This window comes from Ovis aries, chromosome 18 (genome assembly GCF_016772045.2).
Source record: "Ovis aries strain OAR_USU_Benz2616 breed Rambouillet chromosome 18, ARS-UI_Ramb_v3.0, whole genome shotgun sequence".
Taxonomy (NCBI): domain Eukaryota; kingdom Metazoa; phylum Chordata; class Mammalia; order Artiodactyla; family Bovidae; genus Ovis; species Ovis aries.
The window spans coordinates 36,523,508-36,544,518 of record NC_056071.1 but is presented as its reverse complement, the minus strand read 5'-3'; the positions used below and the strand labels follow the sequence as shown (position 1 = coordinate 36,544,518).

Below are 21,011 nucleotides of genomic sequence, written 5' to 3'. Positions count from 1 at the left end.
ATTATAAACTAAACTGTACAATTTTACTTCTTCCTTCTTACAGCATTTTGTTAATAATATAATAATTTGCATCTTTATTTTATACAATTATTATATTCCAGTTTGTGTAGTTATAGTTACCATAAGTCTTACACTAAAATTAAAAGTGCCTTAGGAACCACCTTTACAATTTTACTTTATTGTATATTTGTATGTATATTTGCCTTTAACTGTGAAATTTATACTTTCATATCTTATTTTGTTGCTTTCAGGATTATTTCCTTTCCACTTGAAGAACTTTTTTTTTTTTAATTCTTATAAAGCAGGTCTAATGGTTATCAACTCCCTAAGTTTTTGTTTCTCTGGAAAAGTGTATTTCTCTTTCATTTTTAAAGAATAATTTTTACTGAAAATAGTATTTTTGATTGACTGCTCTTATTTCTTCCAGCGTTTTGAATATATCCTCCTATTCTGTCCTGACTTACAAGGTTTCTGCTGAGATACTCACTAATAGCCTTCTAAGGGTTTCCTCATATCTGATGTCTCTTTTCTCTTGTTCATTTCAAATTTTTTTCTTTGACTTTTGATTGTTATGTATCTCAGTGTAGAGTTCTTTAGATTCAATTCAAAGATTCTTGGAATGTTTTGCATTTCATGAATGTGAATGCCTATTTTGCTCTCTAGATTTGAGAAGTTTTCAGCTATTTTTAGAATTTTTTAATTTTATATTGACAAATAGTTGATTAAGAATGCTGTATTAGTTTCACGTGTATAGCAAAGTTCTCAGTAGGTCCTTGTTTGTTATATATTTATATAATGTATTATTATTATATATTTATATATGTTATATATAAATTATATATGGAACCCCTTTCTCTTTCTCTTCTCCTGGGATTCATATAAAGCATAGTTTGTTTATGATGTGCCATATGTTCTGTAGGCTTTCTCACTTTTTAAAATTATTTTTCTTTTTACTCTGATTGGGTTATTTCTAATGACCTATCTTCAAGTTGAATGATACTTTCTTCTGATTGATCAAGTCTACATTTAAACCTCTCTTGAATTTTTCAACTCAGTCATTGTGTTTTTCAGTTCCAGAAATTCTGGTTCTGTTTTATTGTTTCTGTATCTTTTCTGAAATTCTCATTTTGTTTTAGTATGGTTTTCTTGATTTCATTACTTGCCTGTCTATTCTCTTGTAGCACACTGAACTTCTTAAAGACCATTCTTTTAACTCTTTGTTAGTTAATTTGTAGATCTCTGTTTCTTTGGGTCTAGTTACTGAAGTTTATTTTACTGTTTTGATGAAGCTATGCTTCATTATTTTTTCCTGTAGCTTTGCATTGCTATGTGCATTTGAAGTAGTCACCTCTTGAAGTCTTTATGGACTGATTTCAGGAGGAAAAGACTTCCACAGGACAACCAAGCTAGAGATTATATGTATATATCTATATTATTTTTTCTATTATAGTTTATTATGATATTGAATATGTACATTATCATATATGAAATAGCTAAACAAGGATTTACTGTTTACCATTATTTTCAACTCTGGGTGGTTGTTAAATTGGATTTCTGAGAGTGGATGTGTGCTGAGACCTCTTTTTCCATTGTTTTTCCGATTTCACTGCTTACCCCTTTTCAACTGGATTGTATTGATACTTAATACATGTTATTAAGGGAAATGTTAATCATTTGCCTAGTATATATATATAAGTGAAGTCACTCAGTCGTGTCCGACTCTTTGCGACCCCATGGCCTATCAGGCTCCTCTGTCCATGGGATTTTCCAGGCAAGAGTGCTGGAGTGGATTGCTATTTCCTTCTCCAGGGATCTTCCCTACCCAGGAATCGAACCTGGGTCTCCCGCATTGCAGGCAGATGCTTTACCGTCTGAGCCACCAGGGAAGCCTCAGTATATACAGTATATATATATATATATATATGTTCTCTTAAATCTTCCATTTTTGTTAATGAGTCATTTATAATTTCTGTTGTTGCAATACAGTTTTGGATTTATTAAAATCAAATGTATCAAACTAATATCAATTTTTTTTGCTCCTTGTGTCCTACTGAGATCTTTTTCTCTCCTGAGATATCAGTCTATAGGGCTTAATTTCTTTAATAAATCTAAAAATTTAGGTTTTCATTCACTTGGATTTTATTTTTATGAACTCTGTGCCATAGAATATGCTGTATAATATGCATAGACAGCTTGTTAAATCTTCCTAGTAATTTATGTCATTTATTACTATTGGTTTTTAATCCTAGAACTGCTTTTGTATCTTGTCTGCATTAGCAACTGTGAATATACTTGCCACCATTTGTTTATAATTTTAACTCAAACTTGACTGAAAATAAGTTGATAATCTTGTCTCCCAAATAATATAAACAGGTTAGAATTTTTAATTCCAAGCTCCTGTCATACCATCATCATAATCTTATCTGTTATTGTTTTGCAATATTTTATTTTCAATTTGTTTTCAAAACTGTTCAAAGACATTGTTATCATTTTATACAACTGACTGTTAGTTGGATCAACTCACATATTTACTGATCTATATGTTCATTTTTTTTTAAATTTTATTTGTTCCTTCTGAGTTGAGATTCCTTCTTACTAGAGTTTATCCATTAGTAGTTACTCTAGAGAGGTTCTGTTAGTGGCAAATTATCTCTCCATTTTGTTGTCTAAATATGTCTTTCATTTGCTCTCTACATTGAATTATTGTTCATCTGAACTCAGAATTTAGATCAACAATCATTTTCTTTCATTACTTTGCTGTTATTATCCCATTATCTTCTGGCTTCTGCTTTTGTGGCTGAGATTTTTTTCTGTGTAAGGGGAGTGTAATTTTACTTCTAAAAATGCAATGTTTTAGCTTCAGTTCCCATAAAATATTCCTTTTTTTGGTTTCTATTTTAAAGTTTTAGCATGATCATCTAATCATGGAGTTATTCTATGTAATATGTTCAAGATGCTTTATAAATCCCAAATATGAAAACTCTCTGCTTTTTAAATATTAAATTTTTCTATCTATTATTTGTTTTCTCCTTTGCAATACATGGTAGACCAAGGTTGAGCTCATCTTTGTCTACTCATCATGCCTCTTACTCTCCTCTCCTTAGCATGTTCTGCTTTATATAGTTGTGTTGCATTTGGGATAATTTTCTCCCATCTTTCTTGTAGTTTATGAACTTTCTCTTTAAACATCTAATTTATCATATAATTCACATATTTGATTTTTAATTTCTATGATTATATTTTCCTTGAAAGTCTGAATTAATTATATGTCTATATATGCCTCCTTTTAACAACTTATTATCTTTGTTAATGTTTTCACTGTTTTTTTGGAATACTCTTGCTTATTTGATGATCCGACGGATGTTGGTAATTTGATCTCTGGTTCTCTGCCTTTTCTAAATCCCACTTGAACATCTGGAAGTTCACAGTTCATGTACTGTTGAAGCCTGGCTTAGAGAATTTTGAGCATTACTTTGCTAGAGTGTGAGATGAGTGCAAAAGTGTGGTAGTTTGAGCATTCTTTGGCGTTGCCTTTCTTTGGGATTGGAATAAAAACTGACCTTTTCCAGTCCTGAGGCCACTGCTGAGTTTTCCAAATTTGCTGGCATATCAAGTGGAACACTTTCACAGCATCATCTTTTAGGATTTGAAACAGCTCAACAGGAATTCCATCACCTCCACTAACATTGTAGTGATGCTTCCTAAGGTCCACTTGACTTCACATTCCAGGATGTCTGGCTCTAGGTGAGTGATAATACCATTGTGATTATCTGAGTCATGAAGATCTTTTTTGTCTAGTTCTTCTGTGTATTCTTGCCATCTCTTCTTAATATCTTCTGCTTCTGTTAGGTCCATACCACTTCTGTCCTTTATTGAGCCCATCTTTGCATGAAATATTCCCTTGGTATCTCTAATGTTCTTGAAGCGATCTCTAGTCTTTCCCATTCTATTGCTTTCCTGTATTTCTTTGTACTGATCACTGAGGAAGGCTTTCTTATATCACCTTGCTATTCTTTGGAACTCTACATTCCTTTTCTCCTTTGGTTTTCTCTTCTCTTCTTTTCACAGATGTTTGTAAGTCCTCCTCAGACAGCCATTTTGCTTTTTTGCATTTCTTTTTCTTGGGGATGATCTTGATCCCTGTCTCCTGTACAATGTCGTGAGCCTCCATCCATAGTTTTTCAGGCACTCTGTCTATCATATCTAATATCTTGAATCTATTTCTCACTTCCACTGTATAATCACAAGGGATTTTATTTAGGTCATACCCGAATGGTCTAGTGGTTTTCCTACTTTCTTCAATTAAAGTCTGAATTTGGTAATAATGAGTTCATGATCTGAGCCACAGTCAGCTCCCAGTCTTGTTTTTGCTGACTGTATAGAACTTCTCCATCTTTGGCTGCAAAGAATATAATCATCTAGTTTCGGTATTGACCATCTGGTGATGTCCATATAGAGTCATCTCATGAGTTTTCGGAAGAGGGTGTTTGCTATGACCAGTGTGTTCTCTTCGAAAACTCTATTAGCCTTTACCCTGCTTCATTCTGTACTCCAAAGCCAAATCTGCCTGTTACTCCAGGTGTTTCTTGACTTCCTATTTTTTTTCATTCCAGTCCCCTATAATGAAAAGGACATCTATTTTGGGTGTTAGTTCTATAAGGTCTTGTTTAGGTCTTCATAGAACCATTCAACTTCAGCTTCTTCAGCATTACTGGCTGGGGCATAGACTTGGATTACCATGATATTGAATGGTTTGCCTTGGAAACTAACAGAGAACATTCTGCCATTTTTGAGATTGCATCCAAGTACTGCATTTCAGACTCTTTTGTTGACTATGATGGCTACTCCATTTCTTCTAAGGGATTCTTGCCACAGTAGTAGATATAATGGTCATCTGAGTTAAATTCACCCTTGCCAGTCCAGTTTAGTTTGCTGATTCCTAAAAATGTTGACATTCACACTTGCTGTATCCTGTTTGACCACTTCCAGTCTCCTGTTTGACCACTTCCAATTTGCCTTGATTCATGGACCTAACAGTCAAGGTTCCTATAGAATATTGCTCTTACAGCATTGGACTTTGCTTCTATCACCAGCCCCATCCACAACTGGGTGCTATTTTTGCTTTGGCTCCGTCTCTTTATTCTTTCTGGAGTTATTTCTCCAATGATCTCCAGTACCATATTGGGCACCTACCAACCTGGGAGTTCATCTTCCAGTGTCCTGTCTTTTTGCCTTTTCATACTGTTCATGGGGTTCTCAAGGCAAGAATACTGAAGTGGTTTGCAATTCCCTTCTCCGGTAGACCACCTATTGTCAGAACTCTCCACCATAACCCATGCAAAAAAGCAAGAGAGTTCCATAAAAACATCTATTTCTGCTTTATTGACTATGCTAAAGCCTTTGACTGTGTGGATCACAACAAACTGTGGAAATAACTTAAAGATATGGAATTACTAGACCACTTGACCTGCCTCTTGAGAAATTTGTATGCAGGTCAGGAAGAAATTGTTAGAACTGGACATGGAACAACAGACTGGTTCCAAATAGGAAAAGGAGTATCAAGGCTGTATATTTTCACCCTGCTTATTTAATTTACATGTAGAGTACATCATGAGAAACACTAGGCTGAATGAAGCACAAGCTGGAATCAAGACTGCCAGGAGAGTTATCAATAACCTTAGATATGCAGATGACACCACCCTTATGGCAGAAAGTGAAGAAAAGCTAAAGAGCTTCTTAGTGAAAATGAAAGTTGTGAGTGAAAAAGTTGGCTTAAAGCTCAGCATTCAGAAAACCAAGATCATGGCATCTGGTCCCAGCATTTCATGGCAAATAGATGGGGAAACAGTTGAAACAGTGAGAGACTTTATTTTTCTAGGCTCCAAAATCACTGCAGATGGTAATTGCAGCCATGAAATTAAAAGATACTTACTCCATGGAGGAAAAGTTATTAGCAACCTAGATAGCATATTAAAAAGCAGAGATATTACTTTGCCAACAAAGGTCCATCTAGCCAAGCTATGGTTTTTCCAGTAGTCATGTATGGATGTGAGAGCTGGACTATAAAGAAATCTGAGCGCTGAAGAATTGATGCTTTTGAACTGTGGTGTTGAAGAAGACTCTTGAGAGTCTCTTGGACTGCAAGAAGATCCAACCAGTCCATCCTAAAGGAAATCAGTCCTGAATATCCATTGGAAGGACTGATGCTGAAGCTGAACCTCCAATACTTTGGCCACCTGATATGAAGAACTGACTCACTTGAAAAGCCCCTGATGTTGGGAAAGATTGAAAGCGGGAAGAGGAGACGACAGAGGATGAGATGGCTGGATGGCATCACTGACTCCATGGACATGAGTTTGGGTACTCTCCGTCAGTTGGTGATGGACAGGGAGGCCTGGCATGCTGTATTCCATGGTGTCACAAAGAGTGGGACACAACTGAGCGACTGAACTGAACTGACTGAAAGTTTTCCATTCTTCTCTTACATATTTAATCATTTCGTGGTATACATGGTGGTTTAATGTTGATGTTACTTATATCTTAGAATTCTCAAGACTAACAATTTCATTGTGTGTTTTTAAATTTTAAGCGGCATTATCTTCAATGAGGTTTGAAGTAACAATATAGGGCAACCAGTGTGGAGGGATTTTCCTTCCATAATAGTTATGCATCTGCTTTTAAAAAGTACTTTAAAACTGCCAGTAGTTTCTGCCTGAAATTTTGGTTTATTTCTTTTCTGACCAGGCAGTGTTGAAAAATTTATCCCCAAATCTGTTGTGGTCAGGCATGTGGTTTCAGAACCTCAGGGCAAATATATCAGAGCATAGCCAAAAGAGACCACCTTGTTTGTCATACCATTTTACCAGAGTATAGTTATTTTTCTTTTTCAGCCTTTCATTGGAGTTCCGCCCCCTTGAGTGGAACTTTATATGAGAATCTCAGTCCTAATTTTTTGTTTTAACTTGCTCCATGTCTTCATCTCTTAAATACATCTTGACATGAAAAAGCTGCAGGGTTTCTTGGGCTGGTGATTCTCAAACACATTTGGTTGAACCTTGTAAGCAAGTTTTGGTTGACACAGGTTGGAGACCATGTCAGATATTTTTAAACTGGGAGCCAGGGATACTAACCATCCTAAATTCCTATGTTACAGAGCCACAAAATGAATAGTTGGCCTACCCTAAATACCACCAACTTCTCATGAAGAAATACTGACATCAACCGGGATAATCACTATGTCAGCCCATGCACTTACCATCTTCATTTTCAGTTCTGTGTTCATTTTTGATCTCTAGTAATATCCAGTAATATTCCTTACTTTTCTCCAAGCTCATCTAGTCTACAGAAGAAAATTTATGGTGTAATACTTATCATTATACAACTTAAAGTTTTTTTTCTTTTTTAATTTTTAAAAAAAAATTTTTTTAAGGTTTTTTTTCCAACTTGTGTAATCTGTTATATTACTAAAACCAGATTTCTGAATTTCTGTGTGCATTCATATTTATAGTGTGCATCTATATCTGTTAATCTACATATCTCACTATTTATATGTCATATTATTTTTCTATTTGTCTTAATTTAAATGAGTTGAAAATACATATACTTATATTGACCTTATGCTAATAATTATTATTTGTGGGGCTTCTCTGGTGATGCAGAGGTTAAAGCGTCTGCCTGCAATGTGGGAGACCTGGGTTAGATCCCTGGGTCGGGAAGATCCCCTGGAGAAGGAAATGGCAACCCACTCCAGTATTCTTGCCTGGAGAATCCCATGGACGGAGGAACTTGGTGGGCTACAGTTCACGGGTCGCAAAGAGTCGGACACGGCTGAACAACTTCACTTATCTGTAACTTTTGATGTGATTTCTTTGCGAATTTTGAAATTTTTTACAATGTTTAAATTCTGCATAATATCATGTTTTCTTTCTTTTAAGAGAACACTAGCTGAATGAATATATTTATTATACATGCATGCATGCTAAGTCGCTTCGGTGGTATTCAACTGTTTGTGACCCCATAAACTGTATCCTGCCAGGCTACTCCGTCCATGGTATTCTCTAGGCAAGAACAATTAAATCAGTTGCCGTTCCCTCCTCCAGGGAATCTTCCCCACCCAGGGATAGAACCCACATCTCTTTTATCTCCTGCATTGGCAGACATGTTTTTTACCACTAGCGCCACCTGGAAAGCCCCTACTGATTATAATTGAAGACAATAAAATCAGGAAAAGTTACGATGAAATATAACTGTTTCTCAAATCTCAGAAGCCTAGTATTAAAGATGAAAGTGTAGCCTTTCCTTTAGAAACAGATGACAAAAGCAGAGTAGCTCTGTCTGTAACCCAAAAGGCAGTCATCAAATTTGCCTCCCAAACACTATTCACATTAATTTTTTTCCTTTGTGTTCCTCTCTATGTAGGCTTGGAAACTGAAATTTCAACCTTCTATCATAGTTCAAAGCTAGGGGTCCTCATTTGATCTGCTTCTGGCCACTGATATTTATGTGGAAGACTGCCTGTTGGGATTGAGGGTAGTAGACAGATGTCTGTATTTAGAAGCTCAAAATTACCAGGTTTCAGGCTATGCCTTGATGATCAGTTTGGTTGTATTTACATGTTAAATGAGGGCCAGAAACATAAGAAATACAAGTTGACTGTATTTTTGACAGGAGAATTTTTTAAAAAACTCTGGCCCTGGCCAGCTACAGTTTGTTAATTCAATCCCTAATTCAAACACTGCATCTCTTCAGATGGATGAAAAATACTGTATCTCTTAAAATGAATGGAGGGGAAAGAAAAAGTCACTATAGCCATGCAGGTTGCAGGAAGAATATCTCTATCCCCTTTGTCCAAAGTGCTGCCTGGATGGACAATGAAAAAAGATTTTTGCGCTGAGGAGAGATGACAATTTCCAGTATATCTGATCAGGAAAATTATTCCATTGTAGAGCAGTGAGTCTCACTAATCCTATCAGCTAGTTCTGATATATATTGATTTAGATATGAGATATAGATTGAATGCAGCTGAATGATTTTCATGCTCGCTTTTTCCAAATGGGATTTTTTTATTGCAGTTCCTTTCTTCTCAACCACTGTATATTTTGGATGCCGAGGGCAAATGAGTTATCTATTAGGCATGCAATCTGAATTCAGTGACTAGATGAACTTTGGAGCTTTCCCTCCTGAGTGGTGAGTGAGAATGTTCTGTGTAATGGGGAAAAGGATATATATGAATTTTGAGTAGACAGGGGTAAATAATTGATCAACCTCCTTTGAAGTCAGAATTGGGCAGACATGTTTCAATTTTAGTTGAAATGGAAGTATCCTGAGTGTAGTTTCTGTGAGAACTTGATATAAAAGGACAGTCTCAAGGGGTAGAGCCTTTGACTCTTCTGTCTTTTGCCTTCCTGTAACTAAGATATGATGTCTGGATAGTCGGCAGTTCTGTTGTGAATTTTAGGTACTTAATGCAAAGACAGCACTATGATCTCTGATGTCACCACTGAGCCAACTCTAGCATCTCTATTTTTGGATTGTTGTTCAAGTTTTCTATTATATGCAAAATGGAGAGTTTTATTATCTTAACCCCTTTGGGAGTTACAGCATGAAGACAGATATTGTTCTCGGATTTCTAAGACCTGTCTTCATTATTCATATAATGTTTGACTGGGACAATTACTGAATAGTGATTGAATCCACTTTTGTCTCCTTTGTCCTTTCCCCTCTTTCTTCTTTGTACATTTCCTTTTTTAATCAGTTGAAATATTTGTTCATTTAATGGTCACCTGTTACCATCCATTACATTAAAATGGTATTCTATAAAGGCATTTTGCTGCACTGTAGCTCAGATTTGCTGTGAGGCTCTTCATTTATAAAGTAATGTATTCAGTTACTTTGCATTCAGTTTTGTGTTCAAATTTTAGTCATAATTTATTTTTGTTGTTAGACTTTCAAGATTCAGTTCAGTTCAGTTCAGTTGCTCAGTCATGTCTGACTCTTTGCGACCCCATGAATCGCAGGACGCCAGGCCTTCCTGTCCATCACCATCTCCTGGAGTTCACTCAGACTCATGTCCATTGAGTCTGTGATGCCATCCAGCCATTTCATCCTCAGCCATCCCCTTCTCCTCCTGCCCCCAATCTCTCCCAGCATCAGAGTCTTTTCCAATGAGTCAACTCTTCACATGAGGTGGCCAAAGTACTGGAGCTTCAGCTTTAGCATCATTCCTTCCAAAGGAATCCAAAGGAATTCAGAATGGATTGGTTGGATCTTCTTGCAGTCCAAGGGACTCTCAAGAGTCTTCTCCAACACCACAGTTCAAAAGCATCAGTTCTTTGGTAATCAGCTTTCTTCACAGTCCAACTCTCACATCCATACATGGCCACAGGAAAAACCATAGCCTTGACTAGACGGCCCTTATTTGGCAAAGTAATGTCTCTGCTTTTGAATATGCTATCTAGGTTGGTCATAACTTTTCTTCCAAGGAGTAAGTGTCTTTTAATTTCATGGCTGCAATCACCATCTGCAGTGATTTTGGAGCCCCCAAAAATAAAGTCTGAGACTGTTTTTACTGTTACCCCGTCTATTTCCCATGAAGTAATGGGACCAGATGCCATGATCTTCGTTTTCTGAATGTTGAGCTTTAAGCCAACTTTTTCTCTCTCCTCTTTCAAGATTACCCTGTTATAATACCCTTCTTTAATGCATGTCTAAAAATTTTGTAGATGAATGATACTCTGAAAATATCACATATTCCAACTTTATTATTTACTTATTGAATGCTACTTAATATGATAGAGATTTTGTTCACGTGACATCTTATTTAATGTATATAATAATCCGAAGGCTGATGTCATTGTTCTTGTATATATTAGGACAATAAAATTCAAGAAAATGTAACAATAAATATTCTATTCAGTATTATTGCACTGTGCTATTCACTTTGAGGACACAAAAGATTTGTTCTCAGCTCCATGGCCTCACAGTTCGAAAAGGAAATTCATAGGCAATATGAGAGGTGCAGTAGAATCCCAGGGGAGGAGGACCTGATAGGAAAGGATTTTCAATGGAGGTGATATTAGAGTTGAGTTTTATTTTATTTCATTTTATCATCTGTTATTATTTTATTTTAAATTTATTTAAATTGGAGGATAATTTCTTTACAATATTGTGGTGGGTTTTGCCATACACTGACATGAATCACCCATGGGTGCACGTGTCCCCTATATCTCAAACCCCTCCTACATCCCTCCCCAGCTCATATTGAGTTACAGTTTTATCAGATAGAGGAAGGATGGTTGCTCTCTATAGGAAGAAAGTCATTCACATGAATGGCATATTCAATGAATTGTTAGTTTTTCTATGTAAATTAGAGCCATCTTTATAATCACTTGTTCTGCCTTTAATTACCATAATGACTATTGTCAGATAATTCACCTACTGCCTATTATTGGAATTTCCTCTCTGGACTTCTGAAAGTGGATAGAGGAAAAATTTGAATATTTGTATGGGCTTCATTGAACATTCCCAGTAGAGCTTTAAATAGAAACAACATTATTTTCTCAGGAAAATAAGTACAAAATTCAGCATTCATAAAATTTGAGTTGCTTGACCAGTTTTTCACACTATCTCAGTATAAATTAATCAAGTTTAATCTTATGGATCAATTCTTGACTAAGAATTTAAACTAAGAACAGTTTCATATGAATTTCCCTTTTTGTTATCCTAAACTACATTTCCAAGGTATGAAACATATGTTGTAAGGAATCAGTATTATTATTATTTTTATTTTTTTTTTTCAAGCTAGTGTTAATTTTATTTATTTTTAAATTTCTTTGTTTTATTTATTTTTTATTTTACAATATTGTATTAGTTTTGCCATACATCAACATGAATCCATCACAGGTATACACATGTTCTCCATCCTGAATCCCCCCTCCCTCCGCCCTCCCCATACCATCCCTCTGGGTCTTCCCAGTGCACCAGCCCCAAGTATCCAGTATCATGCATCTAACCTGGACTGGTAATTTGTTTCTTATATGATATTATACATGTTTCAATGCCATTCTCCCAAATTATCCCACCCTCTTCCTCTCCCACAGAGTCCAAAATTCTGTTCTATACATCTGTGTCTCTCTTGCTATCTCACATACAGGGTTATCATTCCCATCTTTCTAAATTCCATATATATGGGTTAGTATACTGTATTAGTGTTTTTCTTTCTGACTTACTTCACTCTGTATAATAGGCTCCAGTTTCATTCATCTTATTAGAACTGATTCAAATGCATTCTTTTTAATGGCTGAGTAATACTCCATTGTGTATATGTACCACAGCTAAGCACCAAAGAATTGATGCTTTTGAACTGTGGTGTTGGAGAAGACTCTTGCGAGTCCCGTGGACTGCAAGGAGATCCAACCAGTCCATTCTAAAGGAGATCAGCCCTGGGATTTCTTTGGAGGGAATGATGCTAAAGCTGAAGCTCCAGTACTTTGGCCACCTCATGAGAAGAGTTGACTCATTGGAAAGGACTCTGATGCTGGGAGGGAATGGGGGCAGGAGAAGAAGGGGACGTCCTAGGATGAGATGGCTGGATGGCATCACTGACTCGATGGACGTGAGTCTGAGTGAACTCTGGGAGTTGGTGATGGACAGGGAGGCCTGGCGTCCTGCGATTCATGGGGTCGCAAAGAGTCGGACAGGACTGAGCGACTGAACTGAGCTGAACTGAACTGAACCACAGTTAAATTTTACTTGTTTTATTCTGCCCTGGGTCTTCATTGCTTTTTGTGTGCACTTCCACTTACTCTCATTGCTGTGAGTGAGGGCTACTCTCCTTGCTTACTTCTCTTGCTGTGGAGCACAGGCTTTAGGTACACGGCCTTCAGGAGTTTCATCATGTGGGTTCAACAGTCATGGGATGCAGGTTCTAGGGCACACAGTAGTTTTGGCACACAGGCTCGGCAGTTGCGGGTTGCGGGCTCCGAGTGCAGGTTTAGTAGTTGTGACACACTGGATTAGTTGCTCCACAGCACGTGGGATCTCCCTGGACCAGGGATAGAACCTGTGTCCCCTGCATTGGCAAGTGGATTCCGATCCACTCTACCCCCAGGTAAGTCCAAGGAATGATTATTGATACATTTTAAACCTAAAATTGTGTTCAGTCTTTGATCTTCAAGTTTGAGATACTGAATATATCTTTAAAATGATATATTAAAAAATAAATATTAAGGATATTATGGGAATAGCATTAAAGATTCATATGGCCTTCTTTAATTTCTTTTTTTAACACAACAGTATGAGTTGACATAAAAATCAACGTTTTCTCAAAAAGTCATGGTTTTAGCTATATTTCTCCTGTCCACACCATATTATAAAGTACTTATGTTATGAAAAGCAAAGTTTTACCTATAAGGTAATGCAAATTGAAGAAAGGTTCTCTTTAGATCTCACCTGGGATGAGGTGAGAAAAAAAAGTTATATTATTTGGTCTGAATCCAAAATGCTGGGCAGAAATGTGAAGTCAAGTAATTAGGAATGAAATTTGAATAGTTACTCTGCTTAAGCTTAGAGCAAGTGTCTGTTTCTGTAATTTTCATTTTGGAATCAAGTTATTATCAGGTTAATTCTTTATAGGCAATTTTTAAATGTAAATAATCTCTTAAACAATACAATAAATTCAACTATAATAGGTGGCAAAATTTTAATACCAGATTTGGCCTCACATTGGCAGTAAGCTGTAGGATAAGATGATCTGTATATTAAAATATATATATATATATATTACCTCCTCTAAAGCTAGTAGGTTATGGGGAAAGTGTGCTGATGTGAATGAAAGGGAGAGAGAAGGGAAACTAAGAACAAACTATAAGAAATTAAAGCATAAGAATAATTTAATATATAATTTTCACTGAAATACAAATACGACTTTATAAAAGCCAGCAAACTCTGAAGTTAGGTGTAATTTAAAATTCCTGTTTTTATTTCTTCAAGGTGTTGAGACTTAATTGATCTACATCTTAGTCATTTCTATTGGATTTTGAATGCCACTAATATTTTAAGGAAGAATGCATCACAGAATTAGGGTAATAAAGACTTGTCTTAATGAACTTATGTGTCCTTTCTAAATGCAACTTCATTTTAGCATTGATGACAATAGCACTTAAATGAAATACAATGATTGATTCAAAGCCTCTGGGACAAAGTCTTGGTATATATTGGAAAGTAAATAAAGGTTATTTGTATGATTTTTATTATTCTCAAAAGAATGGATGGCAACAGGCAGTACTAATATATTGTCAAGTATAAGCTGAGGTGTGAGGTTCACCATCAATAAAAGTTCATGTATTTATAACAAATAAAATCAGAAGCCTTATATCCTGATTTATTCCAACTGCCTCATTTCTCAAGATAAGTGAAATATATCCAGTGAGATTGCATTCTAGGAGATCAATTATGATATATAGCTGCTCATAATTTGCAGGGATTAGCTCTTCATAATAAGGTCAACAGGATATATTCACTAGAAAATTAATAGAATATGGGCAGTCATTTATCTTCTTATTCACAAATTCAAGAATGAATAGCAATTTCACAAAAAAAGGAATATTTTCTATTTTTGATTATGACACCTAGGACATGAGACATCCACTTAAGCCCCTGGGCCAGTGAATCTTTACCATCTTGTTTGGTTGTCAGTGAGTTTCTCCAAGGTCAGCTGGTAGAAGAAGAATTTAAAAAGTGCCCTATGATTCATTTATCCTCCAGTTGTTGGGCGGGGTTTTAAGTGAGGGTGCATATCTAGGGAAAAAGAAAGAAAGCAGGTGGCTAGGTCTATTCTTCTTGTGAATATGATGCTGGGCCTCCGGGAAAACAGACTAATGAAATATGTGAGGAGAGCAGTCCTTATCTATACAGTGTTTTGGGCAGAATGTCCTAGATTTGGGATTGCTTGTGATAAACAATCTGTTGATTTATGAGACATGGTTCTCATACAATTCTCTGGGGGTATAAAACAGTGACATTTCATAACTTTAGTACTATCTGCTATCTGAGGGGACTCAAGTACTTCTTAAAAAAACTTGTCTATTATTTTGGGCAAGGGAGTGCATTCCTGTAACCACAAGAAAGGATGCGGGAGCCACAGGAGAGGAAGTCCTTGTCCTCTCCTTGCTTCACCCAGGCTTCTTGAATGTCTATATTCTCTAACATAGTCCCTAGTTATTAGTAAATCTTGATACTAGGTAAGTTCTTTGATCTATGAGGGTCTGATTTGACAAGCGCATCTTTTGAGTTAGCTCAAATGTCAAGAGCAAAATGATTAGGAGCCCATCTGGAAGCGTAACTTATATTGATATTATTACTGATGGAACAGTAGGTCTTTTAATAACAGTAGAACTTGTTTGGGACCAAAAGGTTAGCATCAGATTCACAACTAATGATGCAGCACAGTTAATATTTAAAGACCCAGTGATAAAACATAAAAACAGCCTTGAAAAATCTATATCCCCTTGCTGATTAAAATTTAGAGAGAAGTATATTATGGTCACTGGATATACGGTACTTCAAATTTAGCATTTTAATTTTAATGCATTTAAATGTAATTCTTGATGTTGGATGGTGCAGTACTTTTGAGGAGGAGATAAGAGTTCAGACCTTCTTACAGGGAGGAGGGTTGTTGCTCTTCCCCTCTCCCACCACCGCCCCCTCCCAATAATAATCCCAATCTTTCTTTGCAATATCTTGTTCTTTTTATTTTTTTCCTTTACTCTCAAATTTTGCAACTATCAAGAGTAATTCTTTGAGAAAGATGTTCTGAAATCTGTCTGCACTCCGACAATACAAGGTGAGGCAGGAGTCGATAGTGCAGGCACTGTGCCTTGAGCAGGGATTCATTTATAATGTTTGCCAATCCTTGATTTAAGCCAATCGACACATGACAAGGTCAGCTGGAATTAGATAAGACTGTTTCTAAAAAACGTGATGTTACCTTCAAAGATAGTCTATAAGCAGTTAAGGAATTCTTATTCTGATTTTCAAAGGCATAGTCCTCTCAAAGAATGAGAAAGGAGAGTAAAATAACTACTCTGACAGTGGAACTTTCAAAATAATTTATACAAAATGATTTGAAACAGCAAAAGATTTTTTTTTCCCCTTTTCTCAAAGGCCAGATATTTATACAGCAAATCAAAAGAAACATCTTGGGAAGGGAATAGTGCATATTATCGAAAAGGCCTTTCACTCCCTCAAGAGTCTGCTCAGATGAGGCCTGTGTTAAAAATTCCTTAAGAGGAGAGGCCTTTTGATGTTGGTCTCATCTTCTTAATTCATTGAGAGCAAGCACTTCTTAATTAATTTAGAGCAAACCTCTTGGAACTGTAGCAAGGCACAGGATGGGGAACGTTATACATAGTTCTTTAAATTGTCTACAGCCTGCTGAATATGTACTTTAAGTGCTTTCTTCAGAAATTTATTTCCTTGGACTGTTCTGAGGTACTTATCCAGATCTTTGATTTTTTTTTTTCTTTCTGAGTAAGTAGAAAAGTAACATTGTGTTCCTAATTGAATATTCTCTTCTAAATTTTTGTTTCAGGAGTTTTCTATTTATGAATTCTATTTAATATCAGAATAAGACAGACTTTGGTTTGCATCCCAATTTGACTGTTTGACTCAGAGTAAGCTACTTTATCTCCCCAAGACTAATTTTTCTCTTCTGAAAATATAGGCAATTGAAATACTACATCATAAGTTTGTTTGAGGACTATATGAGATAAATTAATGAAAATAATGCATCAAATACTTTAGCACATGGTAAGAACTCAGTGAACTCTAGAAGTTATTATTGCTACAAAAAGTACCTCTTAGGTTTAGCACGTTCAACAGAGAGTAGAAATACTGTATTAATTCAGAGTATACTCAGAGAGATCTTGGAAAAGTAGCTTTTGTTAATCCCTTTGATTTCAGGGAGATGGTTTAATACGGCAGAACTATCATCTATTATATTTTCATTTTTATGACAGTGCTAATAATCCACTGATTATCCCAGTTAAACAATGCTATAATTATTTGTGTGTATAAATGTGCTGATGTGTCCCATACAAAGCAAAAGCAATCTTCTATAAGTATGAGCCTGATTTTTCCTACTCTGGGCTAAAGGATCTTGACCTGATATGAGTACAGACCATATCTGAAGGAAAGCAGGGAATTTATCGCAACAACTGCATTATTCATTTATATATATATATATATATATATATATATATATATATATATATATATATGCCCTGACTATATATACCCCGCTCCTATTGTCAGTTTTATCAGAATTCGTGATTAACAAAACATACAAATAATTTGTTGAGGGTAAGTAAAACCCAAAACACCCAGACCATTTTATTATATGTGTGCATGTGTGCTCAGTTGTGTCCAACTCTTTGTGACCATATGGACTGTAGCCCGCCAGGCTCCTCTGTCCATGGGATTCTCCAGGCAAGAATACTGCAGTGAGTTGCCTGCAGGGCAATCCTCCTCTAGGAGGGGAATCTTTCCCAGCCAGTGATTGAATGCATGTCCCCTATGTCTCCTTGCATTGGCAAGCAGTTCTTTACCTAGGAAGCTACTTATTACATGCATATAGTATATATTGACTATACCTATCTATACAATACATATATATATATATATATATATATATACACACACACAAAGATTTTTTATCAGTTTTTGTATATCCTTATAAGAATTTAATAATGATCTTCATCAATATGTTAGGAAATGGTGTTATGGGAGTCCCATTTGATTCATTTTTGGTTCTGTTTTCCTGTGGCTTGAAGTAGTCCATTCTCAATTTGTATAAAGCTTACCAACATTATCACCTTTTGTTCTGATCTCAAAGAGTTTTAGTTTTGTTTGCCAGTGAAAAATGCTGCATGAATGGGTAACTCTGACTAACCTATGAATGCTGTATCTGGAAATTGTGTACTCTAACTTGTGGGAATGTTTTGTGGTCAGAAAACTGCAGTATATGGTTACAGTAATATTGATTGTGGTCTTAAAGTCATGTTTATTGGGAAGGAATTATTTATTCTTAGGGTTTGAGCAAAAAAATTATTTCACCTTTATGAACTATGTAAGGTGACCAACAGTCCTGATTTTCCCAGAATTAAGGAATTTTCTGTGATATAGGATTTTCAGCTTTAAAACTGGGAAAATTTGGGGCAAATGGAAATGATTTTGTTACAGAATCTTTGTGACACTTTTCAGTCAGTTCAGTTCAGTCACTCAATTGTGTCCATCTCTTTGCAACCCCATGGACTGCAGCATGCTAGGCCTCCCTGTCCATCACCAACTCTTCAAGTTTACTCAAACTCACTTTTATGTTACATTAAAAATCCTCTGGATATGACAGATGTGCATAAATATAAATGTGTTATGCACTATATAATAAGAACTTTTCTGCTGTATCTCATAAAAACTTGAAATGACCCTGTGAGGTGGGTATTAGCATATTTTTAAAATGAGGAAGCTAAAGCTTTGAGAGAGTAAGCATCTAACATCTATCTATTATCAGCTACTATATATATATATCATATATAATATTTATAATAGTTATATATCACAGGCAATGTCTATCCATAGAATCATGATTTTATGATATTGTTACCATTTTCTTCTGCCATCAGAAATTTTTTGAATATGTTTTCTTCTTAATGATTGAGTAAAATTTGACAAATCATGTTCGAAATTAGCTATCTTCTTCCCTTCATAAGGACAGTTTGCCTACAGAAAAGGAACTAGGGAGCCCCAGTTTTTTTGGAATTATTGGTCATAGAAAACCCTCTACCTCTTATTTTGATCAATCCTTCCTTTTTTAAAGGACTTCCCTGGTGGCTCAGATGGTAAAGTGTTTACCTACAATGCAGGAGACCCAGGTTTGATCCCTGGGTTGGGAAGATCCCCTGGAGAAGGAAATGACAACCCACTCCAGTACTCTTGCCTGGAAAATCCCATGGATGGGATGCAGTCCATGGTATCACAAAGAGTCGGACATGACTGAGTGACTTCACTTTCCTTTCCTTTCCTTTTCTTTTTAAAATTGCCCCCAGACCACTTGATTGTCCCATTGGAACCAATTAAAGGTCAACCATATACCTGAAAACCAATTAGCAAGTCTCCCCCACTTCCAAAAATACAAATCCCCCTTGATAGAATGCTTGCCAGGGATTCAGTCTTCCTTCTTCTTTTTTTTTTTTTTTTTAACTTTATAAAACTTGCTGTGTTGTGCTAAGTGGCTTCAGTCATGTCTGACTCTTTCGACCCCATTGACTGGAGCCCACCAGGCTCCTCTGTTCATGGAATTCTCAAGGCAAGAATACAGTAATGGGTTGCCATTTCCTTTTTCAGGGGATCTTCCTGACCTAGGGATCGAAACTACATCTCTTGAGTCTCCTGCATTGGCCAGCAGGATCTTTACACTAAAGCTTACTCTCCTTTATAACATCTTTGACGCCTTGCTGAAATGAAAGTGATGGCTGAAAGATTTCCTTGCTGAAAGTTTATAAAGGCTGCTGCTTCTGTGTAGTCACTAAATTGTGTCTGACTCTTTGTGACCCTATGGCCTGTAGCCTGCCAGTCTCCTCTGTCCATGAATAGTCTTTGTTAATTTTGTCTTGGACTTATCTTTGTGTTTAAGAAGTAAAATAAAAATGCATTAGTGTTACACAGTTCTAACATCTACAGATTTCCACGATTTTCTTATATGGACACAATGAGTTACATTAAAACATAAGAACCCCCACTCTCACAGTTCTTTCTCTTCTCTCTACCAAGGTTCTTCCTATCTCTGACCTTATACTTCAATTGATAAAACTGTTTGATTGTTTGGGAGCACACATCTGCTAACTGTCATAGTAAGTGTGTTGTGGAGGAGAGTGATGAAAGAGTAGTCTAATATTCTCAAAAGTGGTATTCACTCCAAGCAGGAAGAGTTCTGCGTTTCTGATTGTTATGGGCCCCATTGACTATGTTAAAGCCTTTAAATTTGTGGATTACAACAAATTGGAAAATTCTTAAAGAGATGGAAATACCAGAACACCTTACCTGCCTCCTGAGAAACCTGCATGCAGATCAAGAAGGAACAGTTAGAACCAGAAATGGAACAATGGACTGGTTTTAAATTGGGAAAAGAGTAATTCAAGGCTGTATATTGTCACCCTGATTATTTAATTTATATGCAGAGTACATCATGAGAAATGCCAGGCTGGGTGAAGCACAAACTGGAATCAAGATTGCCTGGAGAAATAACAGTAACTTCAGATATGCAGATGACACCATCCTTATGGCAGGAAGCAAAGAGGAATTGAAGAGCCTCTTGATGAAACTGAAACAGAAGAGTGAAAAACCTGGTTTAAAACTCAACATTCAAAAAACAAAGATTATGGCATCTGGTCCCATCACTTCATGGCAAATAGATGAAGAACAGTGGAAATAGTGAGAGACTTTATTTTCTTGGGCTCCAAAATCACTGCAGATGGTGACTGCAGCCACAAAACTGAAAGACACTTGCTCCTTGGAAGAAAAACTATGACAAACATAGACAGCTTATTAAAAAGTAAAGGCATTATTTTGCCAACAAAAGTCCATATGGTCAAAGCTGTGGTTTTTCCCATAGTCTTGTATAGATGTGAGAGTTCGATCTTGGTAAAGAAGGCTGAAAGCTGAAGAGTTGATGCTTTTATACTGTGGTATTGGAGAAGACTCTCAAGAGTCCCTTGGACTGCAAGGAGATCAAACCAGTCAATCCTAAAGGAAGTCAATCCTGAATATTCATTGGAAAGACTGATGCTGAAGCTGAAGTTCTAATACTTTGGCCACCTGATATGAAGAGATAACTCATTAGAAAAGACCCTGATGCTGGGGAAGATTGAAGGCAGGAGGAGAATGGGATGACAGAGGATGAGATTGTTGGATGGCATCAGTGATTCAATGGACATCAGTTTGAGCAAGCTCCAGGAAAT

General features: G+C 36.3%; 1 non-coding gene across 1 annotated transcript; it reads right to left on the bottom strand.

The window, feature by feature from the left end:
• Positions 1-1,814: 1,814 nt before the first annotated feature.
• TRNAC-GCA (transfer RNA cysteine (anticodon GCA)) lies at positions 1,815-1,886 on the bottom strand. The gene has a single exon. It is a non-coding gene; the product is annotated as a tRNA-Cys (tRNA).
• Positions 1,887-21,011: the final 19,125 nt, after the last annotated feature.